At 41.8% G+C, this 16,487-nt stretch overlaps 1 long non-coding RNA gene and 1 pseudogene across 1 annotated transcript; both read right to left on the reverse strand.

Moving 5' to 3' along the window:
• Positions 1-2,056: 2,056 nt before the first annotated feature.
• LOC120678251 lies at positions 2,057-15,365 on the reverse strand (annotated as a pseudogene).
• On the reverse strand, positions 6,324-7,946 carry LOC120679296. The gene is made up of 3 exons (XR_005677098.1): positions 7,823-7,946; positions 7,572-7,682; positions 6,324-7,478 (listed from the first exon to the last, which is right to left on the reverse strand). It is a non-coding gene; the product is annotated as an uncharacterized LOC120679296 (long non-coding RNA).
• Positions 15,366-16,487: the final 1,122 nt, after the last annotated feature.

Below are 16,487 nucleotides of genomic sequence, written 5' to 3' on the forward strand. Positions count from 1 at the left end.
CTACAAATATAGGCTGAATGAACCCAACTTCTTCTGCTGCCCTAAATATGACATCTCTCCTTTATGGAAAGGGGTGATCTGGGCAAGTAAAGCAGCTAAGATGGGCTGCTCGTGGAAGATTGGAGAAGGAAGTTCAGTGAGACTTTAGGAGGATAGATGACTTGGCAATTGTAGTCTGGCCATCTAGTTCTGGCCCACCTATAATATTGTCAATGAAAAAGAGAGAGCAGTGTCGGAGGCCTGGATGGTATTAACCTTACAAAATTTTTACGGTGCTTGGAAGAAATGACAGCCGTCCATGAGTACAGATCTAATGGTTCAAAGTTAAAAGGAACCTATTACGAAGAACCTAAACTATGGATCGGAATAAAAAATTTGTGAGCCCGGAACTGGTTGTAAAATTAGTTTGAAGGGTAGATTAGTATTTTTACAACAACATCTGAATAGCCCCGTCTCAACAGATCGATCCACAAATGGCAACTATCAATCTCCAATATCATAGATGAATCCAAATGACCTTTTATCGGCAACGCTCTTGGCCGGCACATGAGGACTAGGCATGACAATAGGTACCCGAAATTCAAAAGGGAAAATTCGATTCATGCCACCACAACTCCGTGAAATTGGGTGTCATGTTGAAAATCATGCCACTCAATGGCATGATTTTCAACATGAGATCCAATTTCAAGAAATTGGAGTGGCATGGATCCAATTGACCCAATTCAAAATCCGAAGGATTTTTACTCTATTTGGGTACGGGTTTGGGTCAACTTTTAGACTCGTGGGTTTATTAATGGACATAAAATTCTACCGTTGGGTTTGTGTGTACGGGTTTATACCTACAATATCCGATCTAACCTAGTGCAATTGTCATTTTATTTTATAAATCTATAATAAACTTAACATCCCTTCTCCTTCCCTTTTTATTTTGATGAACCTTGAATATTTTGGTAAGATGTTTTTACTTTACAGTTACAGTGTTTGTATCCATGTACACTATAATTTTGATACTTACTATGTTAAATTTGTTGATTATGATAAAAAAACTAGCATAGTAAAGTATAGACCCATTAGTTACATGTGGGTATCCGTTAACCCGATGGGTACAGATTTGGGCAAAATATTAAACCCGTCACGGATGAGTTTTTTAATAGATTTAGATATTTTTCAGAGGTTCGGCTTTGTGGCAAAATCCAATAGATTCGCCGTGGATGGAAATGGAGGCTGTAGGGTCCGTCCTTGCACGCGCCTTTGCGTGCATAGATCTCAGCAACGGGCGTGGTTGCGCAAATCCCGCGTATAGCTGAATTTAAATCCAAAAAAGAGTATGGGGGCATCACACCCCCCTCCACGGTAGAAGCTCATAAACTTTCCACTCCCAGCGCCACTTAATTATATATTAAGTCGAGCTCAGCTTGTAGGTCATTAGTGGGATTGGTGGGTCCGCAAACTCACTAATCCCGTCTCAAACTAATCCTGTCCTTCCGTTTACCCTTGCGATCTTCATGTAATGGCATGGAGTCTTTAACAGATCACCAATGCTGCCACCCTTTGCGGGTTACAAAAGACAGAACACAAAGGAAGCTTATGGCTACAATGGTAGCACTAGATCGCGGGTTGTCGCGGGCCAACGATCTAGTCCGCTGGGCTTAGCGGTGTGGCTATCATTAGGCCACAAATAAATTGCTGCTGAACTCACCACGAGCAGCCCATCTTAGCTGCTTTACTTGCCCAGATCACCCCTTTCCAGAAAGGAGAGTTGTCATATTCAGGGCAGCAGAAGAAGTTGGGTTCATTCAGCCTATATTTGTAGTTGACTAAGGTAGTACAGCTAGTTCTTGAACAGCCTTCCTTTGCCTGCTAGCGGGAAGTGGGGAAAACGAAATCCTAATCTTTAGTGGGGAAGTGGGATAAAATAGAAGCGGCCAAATCTCCTTGTGCTTGAACAGCCTATAAAAGGTTAGGATTTCGGTTTAGGTGACAAAGGCTGTCCTCCCTACCTCTTGTGCTTAACTCTTCTGTAGCTGTTCATGGACAAGCCAGATCTCCTTGCAGCCTAATCATGACCCTCCATCTCGTCTTCATCATCTCGCATGCTTCTTGGCCTCTTCCAGCCATCACCCTTTACCTTTAATTAATGCACATAAATAAAGCTTAGTTTGTAAACACTTCCTAGTTGCTACCTTAGTTTGTAATTTAAAAAATTGCTACCAGGAGAAGCAAAAAGAACTATGTACAGTCTATGGGTGCATACCTTTAATGCAATTCTCCTCGAATCGCATACACACTCCTTTAGGATCTTGAGTTCACAATCGTCTACCTCATGCTTGCTAATTTCTTTGCCTGCAAAAAAGCAGTTAGTAAGAACCTAACTTCATAAACAATGCAAACTACCAAAAGAAAAGAACATGTGGAATACCAAGGAGCCACTCAATGTACTTAAACTGCCCGGCATCATATTGATTCACCAAGGACACTGTGTATCCAGACCGTCCTGCACGTGCAGTCTACCCACCCGATGTACATATGACTGCATTCAGTGTGGCATAACAAGATATAAAGCCAGACGAAATCTAAAAAGTTGAACTCTTCGTACATTCATGCTATAAGCTATAGAATACACACAAACTTGGTCATCTAGAACTACAAAACAACCAAATGATACCTTAGGACTGGGAATATCATAATTAATGACGACATCAACTCCTCGAATGTCAAGACCACGGCTTGCAACATTGGTGCAAGTAATGATGTTACAACCTTTTGATTTGAACCTATTCAAAGCACCTAGTCTCTTATCCTGGCACAAAAAATAAACAAACATCATATGATTTGGAAGGATTAATTCAAACATAAATATAACTATGAAGTAGAAACACAACAAAACTGAATGAGCAAATAGATTTGTACGTCTACTCAATTAAAGTGAACCTGACTCATTTTGCCATGGATGAAGATAGCTTGAAAACCAAGATTCCTTAGCATGAGAGCAAGAAGCCTTGACGAGTAACGGGTTTCTGTAAATATCATTACCATGCTCCCTGTCACCTTGTTCAGAATGTAAACAAGACAACAATCCTGAAATTCGCATAAACAAGATAATTGATAAGGAAAAACTACAGGAAACACAAAATTTATGGCAAATATGGAATGAAGTCATGAAATACAAGAACTTGATCACATTTAGCAGATCTGGATAATTTTTTTGGACAAAGTTCCAAAAAAGATAGCATGCAAGAACTAAACATGACTCTTTACTTTCACAAGTAAAACAATATCTAAATTGATTTTCTATTATTAATAAAGGCAAGAGCAAGAATTATAGCAGTAGCAGTTTTCAGATAAAGGAGAAAAATATTATATTAGCTGACTGACCACAAGTTTATTCTTCAATAGTAAGCATGTAATTCTACTTGTACAATAATAAATGTTGTAGAATAGCACTACAAAACTCAAAATTCAGGTTATAATAGTATGGGTAAAAGATACATAAAACAACAGATAGCAAGAGCATAAACTATTTAAAGATGATAGATCACAGATATATGCTTGCAATATGAATTAACAAGTACAATTATGATAGTCTACAAACCTGAGATATGAACCACATGAAAAAGGATTGATAAGGTGAACACAGATGAACTGACAAAAGAAGAGGCAAAATCACCTTGTCATCTGCAGGAACTAAATAAAACTCTTCTCTAAGTGTATCCACTGTAGAGTATTTGGAAGATACTTTGAGCTAGTTTAAAAGAAAGTTGTGACCATTAGTAACAGAGAATAAAATGGAACATCAAAAGGCCAAAATTTACTTATAAAATGAAAACTGCTTGTAAGCAAAAGATATAATACCACCTTAACAGGATTCCTGAGACAAGCACGTTGCAGTTTCTTCACCTAGATACAAAGAAAAATACACTCAGTCTACTACAAACAAATATTAAAGTCAAGACTAAAAATTTATAAAACTAGGTCATGATCATATAAATCTGGCAAGAAAATATTATAGTAGAAAAAGTGTTTCTAGTTTTATCAGAAGACCAATTTTAAGCAAGCATTTTGTTAAGATAAACATGAGAAAATCATTTGTTACCATAGAAAAAAATAATGCTGTGTAACGAATCTAATCATGAGCACAAGCCGAGAACAGTGTTGTAACAATTTGGAGTACTTAAAGCTCTTAAAATTTTAAAAATGTTGTGTCATCCCGATCACGAGTACGACCCACAAATATTTTTTTCAACAATTTGGTGTGCTAGCCTTTGGCTCATCAATTAAGAATAAAAATCATAATTCAAGCAAGCAGTTTCATATGTACCCACCTTGCCAGTCATTGTCGCTGAAAAAAGAAAAGTTCTCCGCTCCTTAGGTATAATTTTTAGAATGTCATCAAGAGATTTTTCGAACTCCATATCAAGTAACACATCAGCTTCATCCAGTACCTACCAAAACAAACAACAACCACATACAAATTAGAATCATCTGAAAATTTCAACAAGACAATTTAAGTAACCCAAAATGTGACCGATGTTCCAAGGAAGCATGTATGTAGAAAAATATATCAGTAGAGCAGGTCAATCAAAAATTAGAATTATGTATTTCAACACTATGTAGTTAAAACAGAAAGGCCTATACAAAATTAACGAAGGCCCTAGGGGAGAACTCAAGCTAACCAATAAGATTAAAATAGATTCTGACCCTTACATGATTTTACAGGTTGCTACAAAAGCCTTTGGGACTGTTTGTTTAGATAGAGCGACAGAGTAGATTTCATTAGATAGATACTAGGAAAATATTGAGGAGTGCGCATATTTCGCTTAACAAGCAGGTATAAGAAGGTTTCATTAAAGGTCTGTTTTTTGAAGCTAGAAATTAAAATATTTCATTAATATAGGTGCCTGATGCAACCAAACCTAATGAACCAGCCCATCAAAACACTAACACTAACCAGTAATTAGAGTGAACTTTTATGAAAAAATTAATCATGGAAATTAAAGAACTAAAAATGAGAACAATATTCAGAAACATGAAAAAACATATCACAAAATAGCTAAACACTAACAAAACAAGCTCAACAATATTGATAGGCCACAACATCAAGGCTAAGCAACCATCGAATGCCTACCGAAGGCTGTCACGGTGCTCCAGGCAGCGTCCCGCCGGTCGGCGACGGCGCCGCGGCGACCAACCGGCTCCTGGGGCGGTTTTTCCTCCTGAGCGACCCCTCGCCATGGCTCCGCTGACCAAGTTGGTTGAGCTGGAGCATGACCAGCAACTGGCGGAACTCGTGGAGAGCTGGGACTTCAGCCGTGGCAAAAGCTTCCAAAACATGGTTCTTGCGGATCTGGGTGCTCCGGTGCATCATCCATCCTCGTCTCCGGCGGGATCCTTCTCTCTGCTAGCGGTTTTCCGGAGATACACCTTCCGGCTGACTGAGGACTCAGTTAGTCTCGCGCTGCATGCTTGCCTCGGTGGAGCGCCCGCTGGCTTCCATGTCACTTACATTCAAGATAGGCATTTCAGATTCGTGGTCTCATGCAAGCAAGTGGGTTTCAAGGTTTGTGATCTCAAGAGAGTCATTACAGAACATTTTGATGTGTATTTCCATCTCTGGAGAGATGGTGGAGCTAGATGGATTGGAGAATTGAAGCGCTGGAATAGAGAAGAAGAAGCAAGTTGGACCAAGGTAACACGCAAGAAGGGAAAAAAATACGGAAAAAGAGTCAGTTTCAACAACAAAATCGCTCAAGATTCCCCTGTCAAGCTTTCAAGGCCACCTGAGGTGGAGGAGACAAATCCATCGTCACGTCCAACATGGACAATCCAATTTGGAAGCTTCTCCTATCAAGTCCAAGTTGAAGATCCTCAAGCAGAGCCCATGGGGCAAGAGAATCAAGCAGACCAGTTTGCCGGAAGCTCCATTGAAGATGGAGACAGTCAAAACGTCATCCATGGCGCTGAAGCAATCCGGAGGCTGAAGGTAGACGAAGCAGTTCAAATCCCGGTTTACAGGGTCTACAGCAAGCTTCGGCGAGATCTTCGCATTGATGGGGTGGACGGCAGCGGCTCCAGCAGCGAGGCGCACACGCCGACCCAGCCACCTCTGTCCGCCAATAGATGGAAAGGTTGCCGCGTCAGTGACCGAGGTAACGTTGCTTGTTTCAAATGCTTGGGCCTGGGTCACTTTGTCAGAGACTGTAGAGAAGAAATCAGATGCTTTTTTTGCTTTAACTATGGGCACCGGGCACGAGAGTGCCGCCAACATAAATTTAGCCTCTCCCGCTCTTGGGCTCCCAAGCCCATTAATCCGGAACGGCCTACTCCAAGCTTCGAGGTGCATGCGGCGAACAGCTTTAACGCAAGCAACGCCTCCTCATTTTTCTGCGAAAACTCGGCTATTAGGAGCGACATTCCTTCCTCCCAGCCAGAAATCATCAGCACTCCAGTTTCATCCCCAGTCCACCAACCTCTAGAGCACTTCTCTCCTTCCACAAGCACCCTTAGCGAAGGAGAAAGGAGGGTCGACATGAACTTTGCTATCAACCCTGCTCCCTACATCCCAGTGGGGATGGTGGAGGAGGATGGCGGACCAGGGCGTCGAGTCCGAACCACTGTCTGCTTGGGAGTTCCGGCGGTCAAGCGTCATGAGGAGTACGCGATTGCCACCACTGAAGATGCGCTGACCCCGGCGCAAAGACTGGCCTTGCTCCACGAGATCAGCCACTACGTGACTACGGTAATGAGAAAGGAGATCGCAACATATAGCATTCATCCACATGGTGTCGGCATCTACAAGTTCAGAAACTCTTGTGAGCGTGATATTCTGGTCCATACTAGCCCGCACCAGGTCGGCCCTCATACTGTAACTTTTGTTAATCATGATGCTGCCATGAACTGTAAGAGGTCACCTTTCAATAGGATTGGTTGGATTTTACTTCTGGGATACCCCCTGGATTACAAGGAAAAACAATATATAGATAAAGCATGTAGCCCTTTTGCTCAGGTTCTTCATTGGCATGCTACAGATTACAGTTTGTCAAGGGTATTGGTGAAAGTACTATTTGAGGATCTACTAGAAATACCTCGTAGCCTGAAACTGAAAGCTGGTAGAACTATAGATGGAGAGGGGAGATCTTGGACTGTGCCTGTGTATATCCTCAACAATGAATTTGCAGATATGATGCCCGATGAGGAAATCCCACCCCCTCCAAACAATGGTAACCCTCACCCTCATGAAGGACCTGTAGCCCCTGGAGAACCTGAACAAGTGGCTGAATGGGCAGAAAATCAGATGAACCAGCAAGGCTTTGGGGAATGGCCAATCGGAGATGATCAGGATGACCAAAACCAAGGCTCCAATGTTAGCTCAGTCAACCAAGCTGATCAGCCTCTTTTCGTTCCTGTTGCTGGTCCTGAACAAGTTGTGATTCCTCTTATTCCAGAAAATAATGATGCCGCAGTTGAAGCTCCTTTGATCCCTATTAATCAAGAAATTGATGATGCTGAAATTCAAGCTCCTATGTTGGCCAATGAAGCACGCCAAGCTGCTGACGTGATGCGGCAGATAGTACCTGGTGAGGAAATGCAGCAGAATCCACTTGCTGAAAATGCTCAACTCCAAGAAGCTTCCCCAAATCAAGCTCAAAACAGTGAGTTGGAGTCAATGCAGCAGCAGGAAATGCCTGTCGATAAGAATACTAAAGAGTCAGATGAAGATAAAATAGAACAGCTAGCATCTCAAAACAAGAACACTACTGAATTGGCAGCACATGGCATGGAAATGGAAAGCAATGAGCAGAGAATAAACATGATCTTGTCAAACCTCAAGAGAGTTGTTATGCAGCATGCTCAGCAAATTCAAGGTTGTGGCACCAGTAGAAGCACCAGTAGCATCACAATTCCTTTAGATGGAATTATAATCAATTTCTCTGGCCTTGGGATAGAGAATATTCAAATTATCACCCCTGAAGTGAAGACACTAGAAACAGTAGCAATGCTTGGCTGCGAAGCTGGTAAGAGATCCCTCATAAAAGGAAAGGAAAGTGGAAAACTGAAGGTGTATACTAGAAGGAAGCGGCCAGCAAACAAAGAACTCATTCAAAAAGAAAATGCCACTGGTACATCACATCTTGCTGTTGAGGGAAATAAAGAAGCAAGAAAAAGAAAATTAGTGGAAAAGAGTGTCAGAGTGCTGAGAAGCCAGGTAAAGAACAAAACTCCTATCAACACTGAAAACCTGAGAAGGAGTGAGAGAATTCATAACAAACACAAAGGTAGCAAAGCTCCAGATGCTATCAATGGAGAAACTCTGAAAAGAAGAAAGAAAGACCCCAAGGAGGTTGCCAGCCATTCCCAGCTGACTGGTAAACTACTCCTCCCTGCACTTGATCAAGAAATTTAATTCCCTGGCTTAGGCACTCTTGATAAAACAGAGGGTATTTTCCCTGAGATCCCTATAATTGAAATTCAAAATGTGGCTATCAATAGATGCGGCCTCTCTCCTTCGGATGTGACGGCAGAGCTCCTCCAGAAGGCCAATCAAGATGAAACTGGTGCAGAAGGAAGGGTATCAAGCAACAACCCTGTGATCAATGGATAGACGACTTAAGAAGAAGCTTCCTCTCAGGGAATGCCCTGTACTAGTTCCATGTTGTCTATTTTTAAGCTTATCTTGGGTTAAATTTCGTATCTGTGATTGCTGGATATTGTGGTGGCAGCCTAAACCTGAATGGTGTCTTGTGTGGCCTTCTTTTGCGAACTCGAGTTTAATTATTCACGTACCCCATTTTCTTGGTGAAATTACCTTCTCAATGCTGGGATGTGATAGCATCAGAATCAGATGGTTACAGTGCAAATGTTGGGCATGGAGACTATGCAAAAACTGTGATGACCTCAAAATATATCATCAATATTCCTGCAGTCTGATGAATGAGTGTGTCCAGCGTGCAAATGTGAGAAGTGACTCTTGGAGTCATTCCTATTACAATTACTCCCAAATGAATCTGAATGGATAATACAAATCATAAGAGAAGCTGGAATGTACTAAACTGGAACGTTAGAGGACTTAATGGAGATGGCAAATGTGAAGCTGTCAAGGCCAAAATTGAGGAAAGCACATGTTCTGTGTATTGCATACAAGAAACAAAAAAGGAAACTTTTGATCACTCTTTCATCAAGAAGCTAGCACCAAAAAGGTTCGATAAATTTACATATGCACCATCTATTGGAGCATCAGGAGGAATATTAATGGGATGGAACAGTAGTATATTTAAGGGAGAAGTTATACACTATCTCATTTATGCTGTAACAGTCAAGTTTACCTCAAAATATGACAACAGCTCCTGGAAACTCACTGCAGTCTATGGCCCATGCCAAGGAGATGAGAGAATCAACTTTGTAAATTGGCTAAATGATTTATCCATAGCTGAGAATGAGAATTGGATGCTTATTGGGGATTTCAACTTCTACAGAGACTTAAGTGACAGAAACAAACCTGGGGGTAATATGAATGACATCTTCCTCTTCAATTCCATAATAAGCAACCTTGGCATACAAGAAATTCCTTTAAAGGGCAGAAAATACACATGGAGTAATATGCAAGAAGATCCACTTCTTGAGCAATTGGACTGGTGCTTTACCTCGGCTAATTGGATAAGTTCTTATCCTAGCACCCTCATGCACCCCCTTGCAAAGCCAATTTCTGACCATATACCATGTCAAGTACAAATTGGCACAGAAATCCCAAAAGCAAAGATTTTCAGATTTGAAAATTTTTGGATGGACATTCCAGGTTTCATAAATCTAGTTCAGAGTGTATGGAATTATGAGGTTAGAGGTAGTAATGCTGCAACCAGAATTACTGCAAAATTCAAACTATTGAGAAGAGCCATTAAAAGATGGACCAAAGGGGTGGCACAACTTTCAAACTTAATCAAAGAATGCAACTCTGTCCTACTGATCTTAGACAAACTAGAGGAACAAAGGCCCTTGTTTATTCAAGAGAGAAACTTCAGAATCATTCTAAGAAGGCATATCCTCACACTGCTCAAATATCAGAAGGAATATTGGAAAAAGAGATATACAGTGAGATGGACAAAGTTTGGGGATGAAAGTACAAAATTTTTTCATGCAGCAGCAACTGAGAGATACAGGCACAATACAATAACTAGTTTAGAGACTGAGGATGGAAGACAAATTACTGAACACTTTGAAAAAGCTGCACTGCTATTGGAGGCCTACAAAAAGAGAATGGGAATGACCACTAATCCTATTCTGCAAATTGATCTAGAGAACCTGATACACAGACACAACAATCTTGATCACTTATCTGAACCAGTTACAAGGGAGGAAATTGATAAAACAATAGCTCAAATGCCTACAGATAAATCTCCAGGACCGGATGGCTTCAATGGCCTTTTCTTCAAGAAGTGTTGGCACATAATTAAAGAGGACATATATGATCTTTGCAATGAATTCTTTGCTGGAAATCTTGATCTGAAGGCCATCAATAGCTCATTCATCACCTTAATTCCTAAATGTAATAATCCAAGCTCTGTCAATGATTTCAGGCCCATCTCCCTCCTAAACTCAGTTTTGAAGCTATTGACCAAGATCATGTCTGATCGGCTACAAAGAGTTATTATTCCTCTAGTCCATCAAAATCAATATGGATTCATAAAAAATAGGACAATACAAGATTGTCTTGCCTGGTCATTTGAGTACATTCACCAATGCCAATACTCCAAACAAGAAATTATCATTCTTAAGCTGGATTTTGAGAAGGCTTTTGACACTATTGAGCACAGCACCATCTTGTGCATGCTGCATCACCTCGGTTTCACATCTACCTGGTGCAACTGGGTTAAAAGAATCTTGGACACAGGCACCTCGGCTATCCTCTTAAATGGAACTCCTGGGAAAGAATTTCAATGCAAAAGGGGGGTCAGGCAGGGAGATCCCTTATCACCTCTCCTATTTGTCATTGCTGCTGAATTGCTCCAATATATTGTGAACAAAGCTCACTCCCAAGGGATTTTCAGTCTTCCAATACCATGCTCAGCTTCCAATGACTTCCCTATTATTCAGTACGCGGATGATACTATCATGGTAATGAAAGCCTTGGAAAGAGAACTATTCTGCTTGAAAGGAATTCTTGAGGGTTTCTCACAATCAACTGGCCTCAGAGTAAATTACCAGAAATTTTGTTTGGTGCCTCTAAACCTCAGCCAAGAGAAAGCATCTAGTCTCGCTAGAGTTTTTGGTTGTCAACTTGGATCCCTTCCCTTCACTTATTTGGGTTTACCACTTGGAACCACAAAGCCCAGAATAAACGATTTCGCCCCCCTTATGAATCAAATGGAGAGAAGGCTAACTGCTACAGCCACATTCCTAGGACTTGCTGGCAAGGTTGAACTCACAAAATCAGTATTCTCAGCACTTCCTACATACACAATGTGCACCTTGAAGATCCCATTAGGAGCAGTAGAAAATATGGATAGAGCAAGAAGGGACTGCCTATGGAGAGGTACTAATGTAAATGATAGAAAGAAACCTCTGGTGGCATGGAAAAAGGTACATCGACCAAAGGCGAAGGGGGGACTTGGAGTCATAAACTTAAGAAGCCAAAATACAGCCTTGCTCTTAAAACATTTAGATAAATTCTACAATAAAAGGGACATTCCATGGGTCAAACTCATCTGGAGTACCTATTATGCAGATGGTACAATTCCTCATGCAGCCGGGGAGGTTGGTTCATTTTGGTGGAAAGATCTGTTGAAGCTATGTGACCAATTCAGAGGTGTGGCTACATGTACGGTGGGAGATGGAAAAAGTGTTCTTTTCTGGTTAGATGTTTGGAATAACAGGCTCCTAAAGGACTCACTTCCAAGGCTCTTTAGCTTTGCAAAAAACCAGAATATATCGGTGGCACAATTCCTACAAACCAACACTATAGAAGAGCAATTCTACACACCATTATCAATGGAAGCCTACCAAGAGTTTGAAGAACTTCAAAGCATCATCCAGGGAATACAAGTATCAGTAGATCGACAAGACACCTGGCACTACATATGGGGTTCCAACAAATATTCCTCCAAGCAGTTCTATAACTTTCAATTTAGAAACATCAAGCCACCAGACCCTTTTCTCTGGATATGGAAGTCCAAATGCAGCAACAAGTTGAGAGTCTTTTGTTGGCTTCTTTTAATGGACAGATTAAACACAAAGAACCTATTGAGAAGAAGGAGTTTTCATATCAATGGAGGAAATTATAGTTGTGTAATGTGTAATGAAAACATTGAAGAAACAGCATTTCACTTGTTCTTCAACTGCAACTTTGGTAGAGCTTGCTGGGGCAAGATTGGCATGCAATGGAATCAGAACTTTCCATTCTTCAGAATGATGAAGACAGCTCAAGAATTAAACAACAACAGTTTCTTCATGGAGATTTTTATTATAGCTTGCTGGAATATATGGAAACAGAGGAATGCTTTAATATTTGAGGGCATCAGGCCATCCATCAACTCATGGACCTTCCACTTCATTGAGGAGGCCAAGTTACAATCTCACAGATTAAAAGATAACAGTAGAGAGGACTTTCTAAATTGGGTCAATTCTGTACAGTAGCTACCATGTGTAGCATCTGAAGTTGTTTTTTTAATGGGGATCATGCCATCCCCATGCTTTGTACAGCTTTTTACTTATTTTTATTAATTTTAATATACTACCACAGTGGGGGTCTCCCCTGCTGTACAGTTCAAAAAAAAAATCGAATGCCTACCAATAAATCACAAAAAGGAAAACAAATTCTGAGGTTGCATACCAAATACTTGATTTTTATTAAGGATGAAACCTTTTGTATCTGTGAGATGATCCAAAAGACGTCCAGGAGAAGCAACCTATGTTTGGAAGGAAAATAATAAGAACATGAGCACAGAAGACATGAAACCAAACATTTATAGACACAAAATACAAAAGGAAAACAACTTTATATTGAATTTGAACCTGACCATATATAAAAAAACAGGTAACTAGCATTTGAAAAGTCCATTAACAAAACTTGACTCCTTAACATGATGAAGCAATGTTACACAGTGTAGACAAATTGGAATGGTGTTGAAAACTAGATAAGCGAGACTTTTCGAGAAAGTTAAGCTTTGTAGATTATAAGATAAAAGGTTCATAAGAATCAATTTATGCTAGAGAATTTTACAAGCCTTCCAAAAATATAGTGACTGAGAATATATTTTTGCAAAAGTATGCACGTACACAAACAAATACTAGTAACATAATTTTTAAATCTCGCATGTATATCACAGTTGATCAGATCAAAGAGTTTTTTTGTCTATCTAGAGAAAAGAAAATTTGATTGAATCTGTACACTCACTATAATATGCGGCCGTCTTGCAAGGGATATCACTTGTTGTATTCGATCCACACCTCCAACAAGCTGGTAACAGAGCAAAAGTGTCGTTTGAAATTATTTGACTGAGCAATTGAAAAAGGTGGCTCAAATAGCAATTGATTCAAATAGTAATTGGACATATGAAGCACACTGTGTTCTTATAGAAGAGTAAAATGCAATGGAGGCACAACACCATGCACGGTATGTGCAATAGGGTCATAGCTCTTACAAATACTCACAAAATGTCAAGAGTTGATTTATAGGTGTCACACTGTGGATCCAAGTTAAAGGATGTGCTTACTTGGAGATCATACCAGCACAACTATCAAATCAACATGCCACATTTGCCCAAACCTACAATGATCTTGCACCTGTCATGAAAGTTTTTCTATCCCTAATGCAATTTGCTCAACCTAAACTTATAAAGAGCGTCCCTGTCCACTACCCCTCATCCTTTGACAATATAAACAAAATTGTTGACATGCCATATTGTAACCATGATTCACATAGCAAAGTTGAAGGATATTTGAAGCTCCAACAAAATAACCAAAACACAATGAACATATTGGAGAACTGGTACTGAAGAGGAAGCAACCGCCAAGGATCACATGGAGCAGCGCGTCTACTGTAAGAGCTTTGCAAGCCTCACCTGGGGGTCGCGCTCAGCCAGGCCTACATCACTGTGGAGTACGCATCGGCTCCAGAGTCCCCTACGGTTCCTAATTCCAGAAGCAGTAGATCGCTATATGATGATTCAGATTCCCAGTGAACTGATCATGTCAATGATCCTCTTGATACTTTGGGCAGGCGTGTGTGACACCCCAGCCCAAAGACTTAATAGGATTGATAGAATACTCATGCCAACAAGTTGCAACTTTTTTTCCGGAAGCCGATCTCGAAAGAACTCCAAAGTTAAGCGTGCTTGGCTTGGAGCAATTCCGAGATGGGTGACCGACCGGGAACTTCTTCCCGGGTGCGCACGAGTGAGGACAAAGTGCGCAGAAAAGACTTGTGTTGGTCTGTGAGGGTATGTCTATGTCCTATAAAGCTGTCAGATTCCCAGTGGACTGATCATGTCAATGATCCTCTTGAGATTTTAGGCGGGCACGCCGCAAAAAACCAAAACTCTGTACGCTTTGTTCTTGTAATAAAGAAAGAAAAATCTTTTTTTTAATCTTAAACAACAACAACCCCCCCCCCCCCAAAAAAAAGAAAAAGAAAAACAAACGACAGTGGGCACAAAGCCTTCATGCAAGCTCAACCCTCGAACTCGTCTCCGAATGACTCCAGCAGTGCCCGTTAATTAACTACTGTAGACGACCGACTCTGGTGGTACCCTCTGGCTAACCTCAAAACCACCCAGAGAACCATGAAGCAAACCACGACACAGAAAATTCTCAGTGCATCTGCCACTCACCACTGAGCAGACCAAGCCAATAGCCGCTCCCAGACCCTCAAACTGCTCCGCTATTTGAATGGCCAACTCCCTAGGAAGCCAAAATCAAACAATAAGCAAACGCACTCCAAATTTACAAAATCACCTATTCATTCAGAAGAAAGAAAGAATCCTGACCTCGTCGGTCGGCGAGAGCATGCAGGCGAAGAAAGGCCTGCGGTGCTCAAGCAGCGCTTGCGGGATCGGAAGAGCAAAAGCGGCCGTCTTCCCCGACCCCGTCTGCGCCAGAGCGAAAGTCCATCCCTTCACATGTCAAATCCAAATTAAGAGCCTGCAATCTTGATTCCTAGCCACATATGCACCGCGGATCGTACTCGTACTCGAGTATGCAAAGTATGATAAGGCAATACCTTTGAGAGCATAGGGTATGGCCTCCACCTGGATCTTTGTTGGCTGCTTCCATCCCAAGGCGTCGCATGCGTCAACCAGCTCCGGGCAAACACCCAGATCCGCGAACGTAGACGCACGATGCTCGGTCCCCTGCTTGTCGCCAGACACCGCGACCATCGCTTTGGCCATGGTTTGATGCTGAGCTCTCAGCGGCTGCATGAACCGGCGGCGGAGACGGATATTATAAACGACACCCTGGCGAAAGGGTGGGCCTAAATCATATGGGCCGAGACCCTAGCGGACGGGTGGCCCAAGCGGAGGAGGCAGCTCTCGTCGTCGTCGGCCCAGGGCTTCCTGATATGAATGAACGGACGGCCCGTAGCCCAGTGCACGTCTCAAACGGCGGCACGCAACCCACGCAGCCCATGCTCGAGGCCACCGTCCTATCGCCGCCGGCGCGGCCAGCAACGCCGAGGAGCGGCTAGCGTGCACCACCCCGTTGGCCGTTGCTGCCGTCACCGAAAGCTGGCGTGCCCGCCGTGCTCTCGCGCTGCCGGCTCGTCGGACCTGTACTAGTGGAAACCAAGGCCGCGCCGGCCTCGCTCGATCTGATGCACAGCGTGTTGCACCTTTGTCCTATCCATCGCCTCTGCTTTCGGTGGACTGGACGGTACGTACTCATCGCTCGCGCTACGTACATTTCAACATTTGCATATCGTCATCAGGCCCTTTTTTCCACGGTGCTTTGCTGCACCAAACGCAGTATCATGACGTGCCTTTCTGTTAAGCTAGATTCCAACGGTACTAACTGAATGCCAACACATAGTGCCTTGCACGCCATCAACAAAAAAAAAGAAGAAAATTTAGAGACACTTTAAGTTCATCCACCCATATACTAGCAAGCCCGTGCAACAAACTTGTGTCATTTTGTATCCATTGGTCCCGCTTTTTCTTTAGAGAAAAACACCATTTTATTAGCTCCGTTGCATCTCTCATGCTTGTGTTTTATCTCCACACTGATCCTTTTTTCTTAACAAAAGAGATTTAAAAAAAGAGAGGCTTTTAGCCCATCCAACCATATGCATACTACCATGCCCGTGCAACAAACTTTGTGTTATTATCTGCATTGCTACTTTTTTTAAGAAAAACAAAACACAATATTGTGTAGTAATATAAAGGCTTGTGTACACTCTATGTGTTACAGTAAAAAATAGTTTTTCCGTCCACGGAAAAGGAATAGTAATATAAAGGCTTGTGTACACTCTATGTGTTACAATAAAAAATAGTTTTTTCGTCCAC

The sequence above is a fragment of the Panicum virgatum genome, chromosome 6N (genome assembly GCF_016808335.1).
Source record: "Panicum virgatum strain AP13 chromosome 6N, P.virgatum_v5, whole genome shotgun sequence".
In the NCBI taxonomy this organism is placed as follows: Eukaryota; Viridiplantae; Streptophyta; class Magnoliopsida; order Poales; family Poaceae; genus Panicum; species Panicum virgatum.